Source organism: Protopterus annectens, chromosome 1.part0, assembly GCF_019279795.1.
Source record: "Protopterus annectens isolate FY-2018-M chromosome 1.part0, PAN1.0, whole genome shotgun sequence".
Taxonomy (NCBI): Eukaryota; Metazoa; Chordata; order Ceratodontiformes; family Protopteridae; genus Protopterus; species Protopterus annectens.
Window position 1 is genome coordinate 385492380 of NC_056725.1, and position 12020 is coordinate 385504399.

Genomic DNA, 12020 nt, shown 5'->3' on the forward strand with positions numbered 1-12020 from the left:
TCTGGTCTGAAGCATAGAGCCCCCATGTTGGTGATGATCAGATCCAGTATGTTTTCCCATCTTGTGGGAGTGATAACAAGTTGTTCCATAGCATTTGAGTTTATAAATTCTAGGAACCTTTGGGCTTGGGTGTTGGAGCTAGAGTAATGCTCCCAGTCTATGTTTGGGTAGTTGAAGTCGCCCAATATAATGGTGTTTGGAGAGACCTTCATATTTTCCAGTGTTCTCAGGAAGGCCGGGTGGGGTTCCTGGGTTTGGGAGGGTGGTCTGTAGCAGGCTATAAACTGGAAGGCAGTTTTACCCACTGTTAGTTGCACATGGATAGTCTCTGATGCTTCATGCTGTGCCACCAACCTGGAGGTGTGGGTATCTTTGACGAATATTGATACTCCCCCTCCTTTTGTGGTTCGGTCCAAGTTTTGGTGCTGAAAGGCATGGTATGAGGTATAACCTGGTAGTGCTGGGGTGCTCTCGGGAGCCTTGAACCAGGTTTCTGTTACTGCAGAGATATTGATGTTCTCCATGCTAAGGAGAGTTTTGAGTGTGTGCATCATGAGGTTTAGACTTCTGGCATTGAGTATCATTACTCTTAGTTTCTTATCCCTTGTGATACCTATGGAGGTGGGTTTGTCTTCTGAGCCTTGCCTAAAAAAGGCACTATGGGGGTGGCAAGAGCCTTTGCCAATATCCAAAAGCCCAGGGGTGACAGGTGCAAGCCGTCCCTAGCGAAGCATCGTGACTTGTCAAGCATGTCATCCCAGGCTGACAGGCATTGGATCCCCTTTGAATGACACCAATACTTAAGCCAATTGTTGAAATTGATCATCTTGGCTTCATATTGTGGCATCATTCTTGGTGAGGGTAAGATGCTACTCAAGGTCAGGGTCATACCAGCCTGGGCTACATGCTCAGAGAGCTCCTCTATGTCTCTTTTCATGTAGTCCAGGGAGGTACGTCTCAGGTCATTCACACCAGCATGGACAATGACTGAGTCATATCTGTACTTGCCTTGGAGTGACCTGAGTGCTTGTGTTATGTGGCGGATCCTAGCACCCGACAGGCAGCTCACCATGACCTTCTCCTTTTTCAGCCTGGTGCACGGGACGTCAGTGTGCCTGATGATAGAGTCACCTATTACAAGTGTATCAGGTGTGTTGTTTAACCTTAAGGGCTGTGACTGTTCGGCACACTGGCTTTGTGAGCTATGTGTTGCACGTGTTTTGTTTTGGGGTAGCGGTTTCTTGGGTGTCTGCTTTGGAGGTCTCTGCTGCTTAGGCAGATTTTTATTTAGAGCCTCTGAGTATGTTTTTGTGTGTTTATGTGTTTGGTTTGCTGTCGTGGTAGGTCTATGTGAGACTGGAATTGTAGTGAGTGTGGTTTCCTTCTCCTCCTGACTGGTTACGCCAGTACTGGGTTGAGAGAGCTTAGCCTCCAGTTTGGCTATATGGTTGCATCTCTCACATGTGTTGGAATTTGTTGGGAGGAGGAGAGGGTTGTCTGTGTACATGAGGCAGTTGTAACATTGCCTCAAGATTCCCAGATTCACCAGCTGGACTGGAGAGGAGATTGACAACTGACCTTTGGACATGCTAGAATAGTACTGGGAATTCCTTTATAACTGAAAAAAGGGGCAATGGCGAACAAGGTACTCAAGGGGAGTTTGTGAGGGTGTAGTGCTTTTAATTTTTTAGTGCTGACATATAATTGCTTTAGTGGTCAGGGGTGAAGTCTGTTTTACATGGGTGGGGATCCTATTCCATAGTGCAGGGATCCTTTGGAAAACAAATCTGTCTCTCTAGCACATTCTGTTTGTCACAAGCAAAGTTCAGATACCTGGATCTAGTATTTCTTTTGCTGTTAGTTTTGCACATGTGCAATACATCTATCAGAGTTTGGTCTGAGGAAGCCCTGTAAGCCAGGCAAAAATCACCTCTCAGTAGCCTATAGGAGACTGAATGCACAGAAAAGGCCTTTAGGCGATCAGTGTAGGACAGGGTATTCATGCCCTGAATTCTGCTGGTGAGATACCTTTGTGGGCATTCCAACAGTTGCAAGTGTCTGGTTAGGTATATGCTAAAGGGGATATTATACTCAATGCCAGGGTTATAATAGCTCCCAATTTACAGTCATCTGCAAACTTAGTGAGCCAGAGGCCTTGAATGTTTGCCTTGACTTCCAAGAAGTAGATGTCAGAGAGGACTGGGCCCAACCCAGAGCCCTTGAGCATTCTGCTGGTGACTGGTCTCTTGGTGGAGGTGGTCTTATTGATCCTGAATTCTTGGGTTCTGTATTTATGCTAGCTCAGAGAACTTGTCAACAATGCCTGAGTGTCGTATTGTATTGAATGTCTTGGCCAGGTCAAGGTATACAGTATGTACTGTTTTACCTTTGCCCATTGCCTTGATGACTGTCTCAAAGAAGTCAACCAGGTTTAGGCACGACCTTCCCTTAACAAAGCCAAATTGGGATGGGTCCAGTGTCTGTAGGTTGCCAATGTCCTTATTTGTCATTTCCATAATAATTTATTCCATGGCTTTGTATATTAGGCTCAATAGACTGATGGGTCTGTAGTTCCCTGAGTTGGTTGATGGTCTGCCTCTGTGGAGGAGAATAGCTATTGTGGTCCTCCATTCACTTGGAACTTGTTTTAAGGCTGCAGATGAAGAGTGCCTCAAGTGGTCCTGATAGGTCATGTTTTAGACTGTTTAGGTATCAACCAGGGATGCCGTTGGGACCCACAGAGGTTGCTGCCAGCACCTGGCCCCTGCAAATAGTTTGGAGAAGTATGTCGCAAGGGATTTCACTTGGAGGAGCTGGGGAGTGAGGGTGAAGTCTGAGCTGAATTTATCAGCCAGTGTATTTGCTATGCCACCCTGATCAGTGAAGGCGGTACCATTCACCATCAGTTCAGCACACTGCTGTGTGTTACCTTTAAGATTCTGGGCATAGCTGAAGAAAGCCTTGTATCCTGACCTCATTGTTGGCCTTGTTGGACTTAATTAGACCACTTAACTTCTTCTTTGGTTGTATAAGAGAGCACTTGTCTCTAAAAAAGTTGCTCTTCCTGATTTTGGGCGTAATTGTTTTCTTTTATTATATACCCAGTTTAGGAGAGGATTCTACTAATGTGGTTTGTTTTTAGTGTTTGGTTTGGGTTGCTTCTGGTAAGTACAGCAGTCTCTTTGCAGCCATTCACATGTTTGTATAGGGATTCTGTGAATAATTCTGCATAGGTAGCTGTGGTCCCGGGGTTAGGGGGAGCCTTGAATTTTCACAAACTGACACCTAATAGGATACAGTTTGCCTGTGAATATTTCCTAACTGTTACTGGTTTAGCTGGGTTTTATTCACATGTTTCTATAGGGATTCATTCTGTGAATAATTCTGCATAGGTAGCTGTGGTCGCGGGGTTAGGGGAACCTTGAATTTTCACAAACTGTAAGTTAATAGGATGTAGTTTGCCTTTGAATATTTCCTGTTACTGGTTTAGCTGGGTTTCATAGGGTGATTTTTCCTTCAAAGGAGACAGCTTTGTGATCTGTCCTCACTAGTGAGGACATGACACAGGGGGAGGGAGTGCAACTGTCTCCAATGCAGGTGATTACCAGATCCAGTATGTTTGATCCTTTGGTTGTAGGGTGCACTATCTCTTACAGGACGTTTGTGTTAATAAAGTCCAAGAAGCACTGTGGCTGTGAGTTTAAGGCAGTGTAAGTTTCCCAGGCTATAGAGGGATAATTAAAGTCACCCATGAATAGGGTGTTTGGTTGGATGGTGAGTATCTCTAATAGGTTTAGGCAAGAGTTATGAGACTCTAGGGGCATAGATAGTGACCTATAGCTAGCCATGATATGGAGGGACCTTATTTATGGTGATTTGCATGTGGATGAACTCCATAGCATCATCCTGTTTAACCGACCTGAAGGTATGTTTTTCCTAATGAAGATCAATGCACCTCCACCTTTGGTCCCAATCTGTGCTGCTATTGTTGGTGTAAATGTGTGGAAGATACTGCAGCCTTGCACTGCCTGAGCACTTTCTATGCCTTTAAACCAAGTCTGTGTCACAGCACAAATGTGTACATTCTCCGGAGTAAGGAGGGGACTTGATGGCTGAGGAGTTTTTTGTTCAGACTCCTAGCATTGAGCAGCAATGCCTTAAGGTTGCTTGGAGACCTTTTCACTATGTTGGTAGTTTTGTATTTTTGGCATTGCATAAAATAAGGCCCTAACAGTGTGGATAACATTTTAGCCAATATCTGAAAGCCTAATGGGGACAGGTACAGCCCATCCTTGACAAAGGAGCATAGTCTATTGACCATGTCCTCCCATGCTGACAGGTATTGGACCCCCCAGGGGTGCTACTAGAAACCAAGCCAATTATTAAAATCAATCATTTTATATTCATACTGTGGAATTGTCCTTGGTAAAGGTAGAATGCTTCTCAATGCAAGGCTCATACCTCTCTGCGACACGTATTCCGAGAGATTCATTATGTCTCTTTTCATATAATCCAATGAGGTGCATCTCAGGTCATTTACAACAACATGGACTATGATAAGTGTATAGAACTAAACAACTAAATAGTTTATACAAAACAGAAGTTTTTTTGTTTTGTTTTTTTACATCAGAATATAAAGCAAGATGGTGGAATTTTAACTTGAGTGGGATTTTAGAGGGTGAAGAATGATTTGACTGTTTAGAATTTGCGAAAAGCATGATGGTGCAATTAGCTGAATTTTGCAATATATTACAAAAGCCTTCAGATTGTCATTATCAGCGACTGACTGGATTTATGATCAATTAGGAGCATGCCTCTCAACCTCTTAGGGCAAGAAATCTGGACAAAGCCCGACATAATAGGGTGACAGAAGCCCAAAAATAGGGACAGATTTTAAATATTGCTCTTATCAACTTAGAAAGTAGCTAGAATAACAGGATTTGTGTTAGCATGCATTTTCTGAAGGATTTAAATTCTAAAACTCAAATGTATGGCATTATTTACTGAGTTCAATCCTCATATCATCCCAGTGATTTGCCAGAAAAAAACACAAATTTTATGAGGAACAGACCAAAAATATGAGGCACAAATCTGAAAATTCTGAGAAAATCTGGACAGTTGAGAGGTATGATTAGGACTGCTGTTGGTTCGGTTTGTGATTTGATATGAGAAGGAGCAGGTTTATCACAACTTTGATGACCTGCTGTCAAGATCTGTGTTGGTGTGTCCTAAATTCTCAGAAACTACCATACAGCAACGGGCATATTTTTAAGCTGCCATAAAAGATGGTATAAATTAAGATAAAAGCTATTTCCAGTGATTCTGGCAGTGTTTGTTCCAGTAAGGATGCAGTTGTTCAAAGTAGCTCAGGTAGTGATGGACAGGATACAAGCATTGCCACAATCATTGGATTATGTGAGTGAGAAATGTGTGGTGGTAGAACAATATAAAGACAATGATTGCTGGGATACTATTTAACTAGAAGAAAACTGTGAATACGTGCCCAAACAAGGGGAAGGTCAAGACTGTTTTTGCATGTACATTGGGTTATTTGAAATGGGAAGACAAATGTTGCTTGTCCACCTGAGTGGACTTTGAAATTTTGGCAAAATAATGGTAATGGTGGAGTTAAGGGAGAGCTACGTACAGGCATACCTCTCAACTATCCAGATTTTTGCAGGCTGTCCAGATTTTTCCTCATATTTTTGGTCTGCTCTTCAAAAAGCTTACTGTTATCTGGTAAATTACTGAGGATTGAAATCACTAAATAATGACACACATTTGAGTTACTGAGTTTTTATCCTTCAGGAAATGTATGCTAACACAAATCTTGTTATTCTAGCAACTTTCTAAGTTTGTAAGAGCAATATTTAAAATTTGTCCCTATTTTTGGGTCTTTTCCCCCCATTATTTTAGACTCTATCCAGATTTCTTGCATTAAGAGGTTGAGAGGTATGCATACAGTGTATTTTAACATCTTTTTACTTTAAGTTTATATTTTGAGAATGCAGCAACTTAATAAGTGCACTTCAGGTTTCTGTAATTAAGAGTTTTTAAAATGGACAAGTGTCACTCACTCAGTGGCACACTTACATTGTGTGACCTTTCTGTGTTTGCATTAGTTACTGAAGGTGAAGACATGACTGTGTCTTCAGACAAAACAAAACAAAATGGTGGATTTAGACAGTATGTTATTTTGAGACTGCTCCTGCTAGCTGATTTTGAACTTATACAAAGTTATAGCTATAGGGCTGCTGCTCAGGTGTGGGCATGATATTGATATTATCAATTGTTCAGTATTTCATGGTGTTTTTAATTAATAAGATCTCTGTTGGATGGAGCATATTTATGATATTATGTAGTTACAGATGCCTGGCCATAGCTGTTTCTTCAGGTTTACAGAGTTACAATGTTAAGTACAATTATCTAGATTAAACTTACACGTCCTTTAAAAAGGCAAGAAGTAAGGTCAAATTGTAAACTGGATTATATAAATAATATTGCCACAAAGATTATGCATTAGGGGTTGCACTGTCATAACTGTTTCTTCAAGATGAGGGATGTAGAATATAAAGTTAAGGGTGAAGTGAATGTGTTCACTGACTTGTAATTGTATGTTAAGTATTGTTGTCTAAATCAAGTTTATATGTTTGTACTACTTCTTTGAGACTGTCACCAAGGCCCTGGATGAGGGAAAGTCAGTACATACAGCGTACCTTGACCTGGCCAAGGCCTTTAATACAATCCCCAACTTGGGTATCATCAAAAAGCTAACACAACTTGGTGTAAATCCCTATCTCATCAGGTGGGTGGACAACTGGCTGGCTCACTGACAGGGCCTTCAAGATCAAAACTGGCACCTCCACTTCTGATAGCAGACCTGTCACTAGTGGAGTTGCCCAGGGATCTGTCCTGGGACCCCTACTCTTTGGCATCTACTTCTCAGAGGTCCAGGCAAAGACAAAATGCCTGTGGACAACTGTAAGTTGGGTGCTGTCATTGACTCCCTAAGTGATGTTAACATACTGCAAGAGGGTCTCACAGCAACTAATGACTGCTGCCAAAGTTATGGCCTCAAGTTGAACACAAAAAAATGTATCATCATACCATTCGGCAAAAATACAGCCCCTACTGATTACCACATCAATGGCATCCTCCTAAGTACACAACCTGTGGTGAAAGACCTGGGTACTCAGGTTGACAATCTCACATTCAACCATCATGTAGTGGCAGTGCTCAGAAAAGCCTTTTACTTGGTTCATCTCATAAGTAAAGGGATTACTTCCAGAAAAAAGGAGGTTATTAACCTTTCTATACTCCTCCCTCATTTGACCAATAATTGAGTATAACGCCAAGTTTGGTATGTACATCTGCAAACATCTGCACCAACTGGAAAGTACACAGAAATACCACAAAAAGAGAATGCATGGCCTTCAACACCTGTCCTATGCGGACAGGCTCAAATTACTATCACTCTACGTAGTATCATACAGATTGCTCAGAGGTGATCTCTGTCTTACCTACAAGGCAAACTCGGACCCTGCCCTACTAGAGATGCTCAATATCCATAAGTCTAGATCCTCGTGCATTACCCGCTCAAAAGGCTTGAATCTAATATGCGACAGCAACAAAACCTGCTGGAGAGACAGGTTTGTCTCCCAGAGGCTGTCCCATCTCTGTTATAGACTTCCCATACATGTTAAACAGAGCACTTTACGGACTCTCTTCAAGCGCAACCTTGATGAGTGGATGGGAAACCACAAATTTGTCCCAGGGGTTCCACCTGTGTTCCTCAATGACAGAGGCAACAGGTGCTGACTGAGGTTTCTTTTTGGGGACAAACTCTTGGCTAGGCTTGTAAGCGCCCCAGGACCTTTAGCCTAGTAACCTCCTATGATCCTATGATCCTGTGAAGACTGCCCTGCAAGGACACCTAGTGAGATTTGAACTATAAAATGGACAAGTGGATAGGAAAGTGTGTTATTTATATGAGATGCATTTTAAGTGACTATTGCATCTTTAAAATGATAAGTAAAACATGTTGACTGTAGAGCAATGACCAAAAAGTTGACAGTCTGAACAGACTCAGAGCTGTATGAGGATGGCATTATATGTTAAAATGCCCCATTAGTTACTGAGGAAGTGAATCAGTATTCTCAGTATGCATATGGATTTGTTGGTTAACCTCCTTTTACTGCAGCTAATTTCCCATTTGCTTATATTAACCTGAAATGGGAAGACTATGAGGAAAGGTTGCCATCTTTTATCTGAAGTTTATAGTTAATTAGGCATACAGATTTATTGAGATTAAGTGTTGTATTATATGGGGTATCTTCAGTAAGGGATTTATAATTAAGTTAATCATGTTAGTGTGTTTAGTTCGTGTAAGTGGCTGGGGAGTGAAAGAGAGAAGGTATGATTTTTTTATTTCACAACTTTAAAGTCAGATTTCAATGGGCATGTTGGTGAAGGGAACGGAGGGGGGGGGATGAGGAAGTGATGGGCAGGTATGGTGTTAAGCAAAAGAATGCAGAAGGTCAGATGGTAGTGGATTTTGCGAAAAGGATGGACATGGCTGTGGTGAATACGTATTTTAACAAGCGGTAGGAGCATAGGGTGACATACAAGAGTGGAGGAAGATGCACACAGGTGGATTATATCTTATGTAGGAGGGCCAGTTTGAAGGAGATTGGAGACTGTAAAGTGGTGGCAGGGGAAAGTGTAGTTAGGCAGCATAGGGTGGTGGTTTGTAGGATGACATTGGTGAGCAAGAAGAGGAGGAGGAGTGCAAGGGCAGCACCAATGATCAAATGGTGGAAATTGAAAACCAGTAATTGTAAGGTGGAGTTCAGGGAAGAGTTAAGACAGGCACTGGGTGGCAGTGAAGAGTTACCAAATAGCTGGATAACTACAGCACAGCTAGTAAGGCAGATGGCTAGAAAGGTGCTTGGTATGACATCTGGGCAGAGGACGGACAACAAGGAGACATGGTGGTAGAATGAGGAAGTACAGGAGAGTATACAGAGAAAGAGGTTGGCAAAGAAGAAGTGGGATTGTCAGAGAGATGAAGAAAGTAGACAGGAGTATAAGGAGATGGGGTGCATGGCAAAGAGAGAGGTGGCTAAGGATAAGGCATATGAAGAGTTGTGTGAAAGGTTGGACACTAAGGAGGTTGAAAAGGACCTGTACCAATTGGCTAGAAAGAGGGACCGAGCTAGGAAAGATGTGCAGCAGGTATAGGTGATAAAGGATAATGAGGGAAACATACTCACAAGCGAGGAGAGTGTGTTGAGCAGATGGAAAGAGTACTTTGAGGGGCTAATGAATAAAGAGAATGAGAGGAAGAGAAGGCTGGATGATGTGGGGATAGTGAATCATGAAGTGCAATGGATTAGCAAGGAGGAAGTAAGGATAGCTATGAAGAGGATGAAGAATGGAAAGGCTGTTGGTCCAGATGACATACCTGTGGAAGCATGGAGGTGTTTAGGTGAAATGGCAGTTGAGTTTTTAACCAGATTGTTTAATGAAATCTTGGAAAGTGAGAGGAAGCCTGAGGAATGAAGAAAAAGTGTTTTGTACCGATTTTTAAGAATAAGGGTGATGTGCAGAGCTGTAGTAACTACAGAGGGATTAAATTGATCAGTCACAGCATGAAGTTATGGGAAACAGTGGTGGAAGCTAGGTTAAGAAGGGACATAATGATTAGTGATCAGCAGCATGGTTTCATGCCAGGAAAGAGCACTACAGATGCGATGTTTGCTCTGAGAGTGTTGATAAAGAAGTACAGACAAGGTCAGAAGGAGCTGAATTGTGTTTTTGTAGACTTAGAGAAAGCATATGACAGGGTGCCTAGAGAGGAGTTGTGGTACTGTATGAGGAAGTCGGGAGTGTCATAGAAGTATGTAAGAGTGTTACATGATATGTACGAGGGTAGTGTGACAGTGGTGAAGTCTGCAGTGGGAGTGATGGATGCATTTAAGGTGGAGGTGAGATTACATCAAGGATCAGCTCTGAGCCCTTTCTTATTTGCAATGGTGATGGACAGGTTGGCAGACGAGATCAGACAGGAGTCCCCATGGACTATGATGTTTGCAGATGACATTGTGATCTGTAGTGAGAGTAGGGAACAGGTGGAGGAGACCCTGGAGAGATGGAGATATGCTCTAGAGAGAAGAGCAATGAAGGTCAGCAGGACTAAGACAGAATATATGTGTGTGAATGAGAGGGAGGATAGAGGAATGGTGAGGATGCAAGGAGTAGAGGTGGCAAAGGCGGATGAGTTTAAATACTTGTGATCAATAGTTCAGAGTAATGATGAGTGTGGAAGCGAGGTGAAGAAGAGAGTACAGGTAGGATGGATTGGGTGGAGAAGAGTGTCAGAAGTGATTTGTGACAGACGTGTACCAGTAAGAGTGAAAGGGAAGGTCTACAAGAGGGTAGTGAGACCAGCTATGTTATATGGGTTGGAGACAGTGGCATTGACAAAAAGGTAGGAGTTAGAGCTGGATGTGGCAGAGTTAAAGATGTTAGGATTTGCACTGGGTGTGACGAGGGTGGACAGGATTAGAAATAAGTATATTAGAGGGTCAGCCCAGGTTGGAAGGTTTGGAGACAAAGCCAGAGAGGCAAGATTACGTTGGTTTGGACATGTGCTGAGGAGGGATGCTGAGTATATTGGGAAAAAGATGCTAAGGATGAAGCTACCAGGTAACAGGAAAAGAGGAAGGCCTAAGATAAGGTTTATGGATGTGGTGAGAGAGGACATGCAGGAGGTTGGTGTGACAGAGCAAGACGCAGAGGACAGGAAGAAATGGAAACAGATGATCAGCTGTGGCGACCCCTAACGGGAACAGCCGAAAGAAGATGATGATGAACGTTTTAATTGAACAACTTTCCAGTCATAGGATTGCCTTGCTATTAAGTGAAGGGCATTTTTTTCATTCGGTTATATTGATAATAGTTTACCCTTTATTTATTTATTTTTTTATTGATGCATTGGACAAGATGCCTGGCTAAGCACCCCTTTTGAAGGTGATACTGCAAGGATCCTTAGCTCATGGCCTAGAGCTCTGCAAGTCTTTCTTTGTTGCTGGTATTTACCAGATGTGAATCAGTGGGTCATGTGTGAGGCTCCACTAAGACATAAAAGCAATAAGTGTTGAGATTATCTCTTGCTGTAAATGTTAAGTGAATTTCAAAGCCCTAAAATCATGTTACAAATGGTATGAACCCAAGAACCTCTGAGATAAATAAATAAATTAGTTTGCCTTTGGAAATATAAAGTATGTGATACTGAAATAAGTGTTAAAAAGCATGGCATAAGATGAGGGGTGGTGTTAAGAAAAGTAGTTACTAAAGCACGGCTGTTACAAAAGGTAGAATCACAATAAAAAAAAAAGCATAAATGAAGGGCTGAGATTCAAGTTTTTTACTTCATCCCCAGTTTTCTAGTTCTGCTGATGTAACAGTATAATAGGGTATGGGCTAAGGTGGACAGGGACATAATTAGATAAATACTGATTGTGGAAGGAAGTGACTGAAAACAGGATAAATTAACAATATTAAAATAAGAAAAGTAAACTACACCAGATTATTGAATACAGTTATTACTGAGAATATTCTCGTGTGAAAAGGGGGATTATGAAGATATTACAGCACTATTGTTAGATCATGTGAAAAAATATATTGCAATGTATATATTTTTGTGAGTATGTTTCTTGAGTGTGTGTGATGAAGTTGCTTTTTATGATCAGTAAAGGTTGGCTACTTTTTTATAAACAAAAAAGTGCTAATTGACAATATCTGCATTTTCTAAATACTTAAATGTTGAATTTATGCTATAATCTCTAGCCCCTGATTGATATATTTATTTCTGTTTTGTTTACTGAGATGAGTTGGCTAGACAGAGTCCATTTTCAGCACAGGCCCATGGAGACATTTTCATATTTAGTTTAGAAATTCATCAGGCATAGTATCTAAAATGTAATGACAAAAGTTCACAAAATGCAAAGTAGTAACAT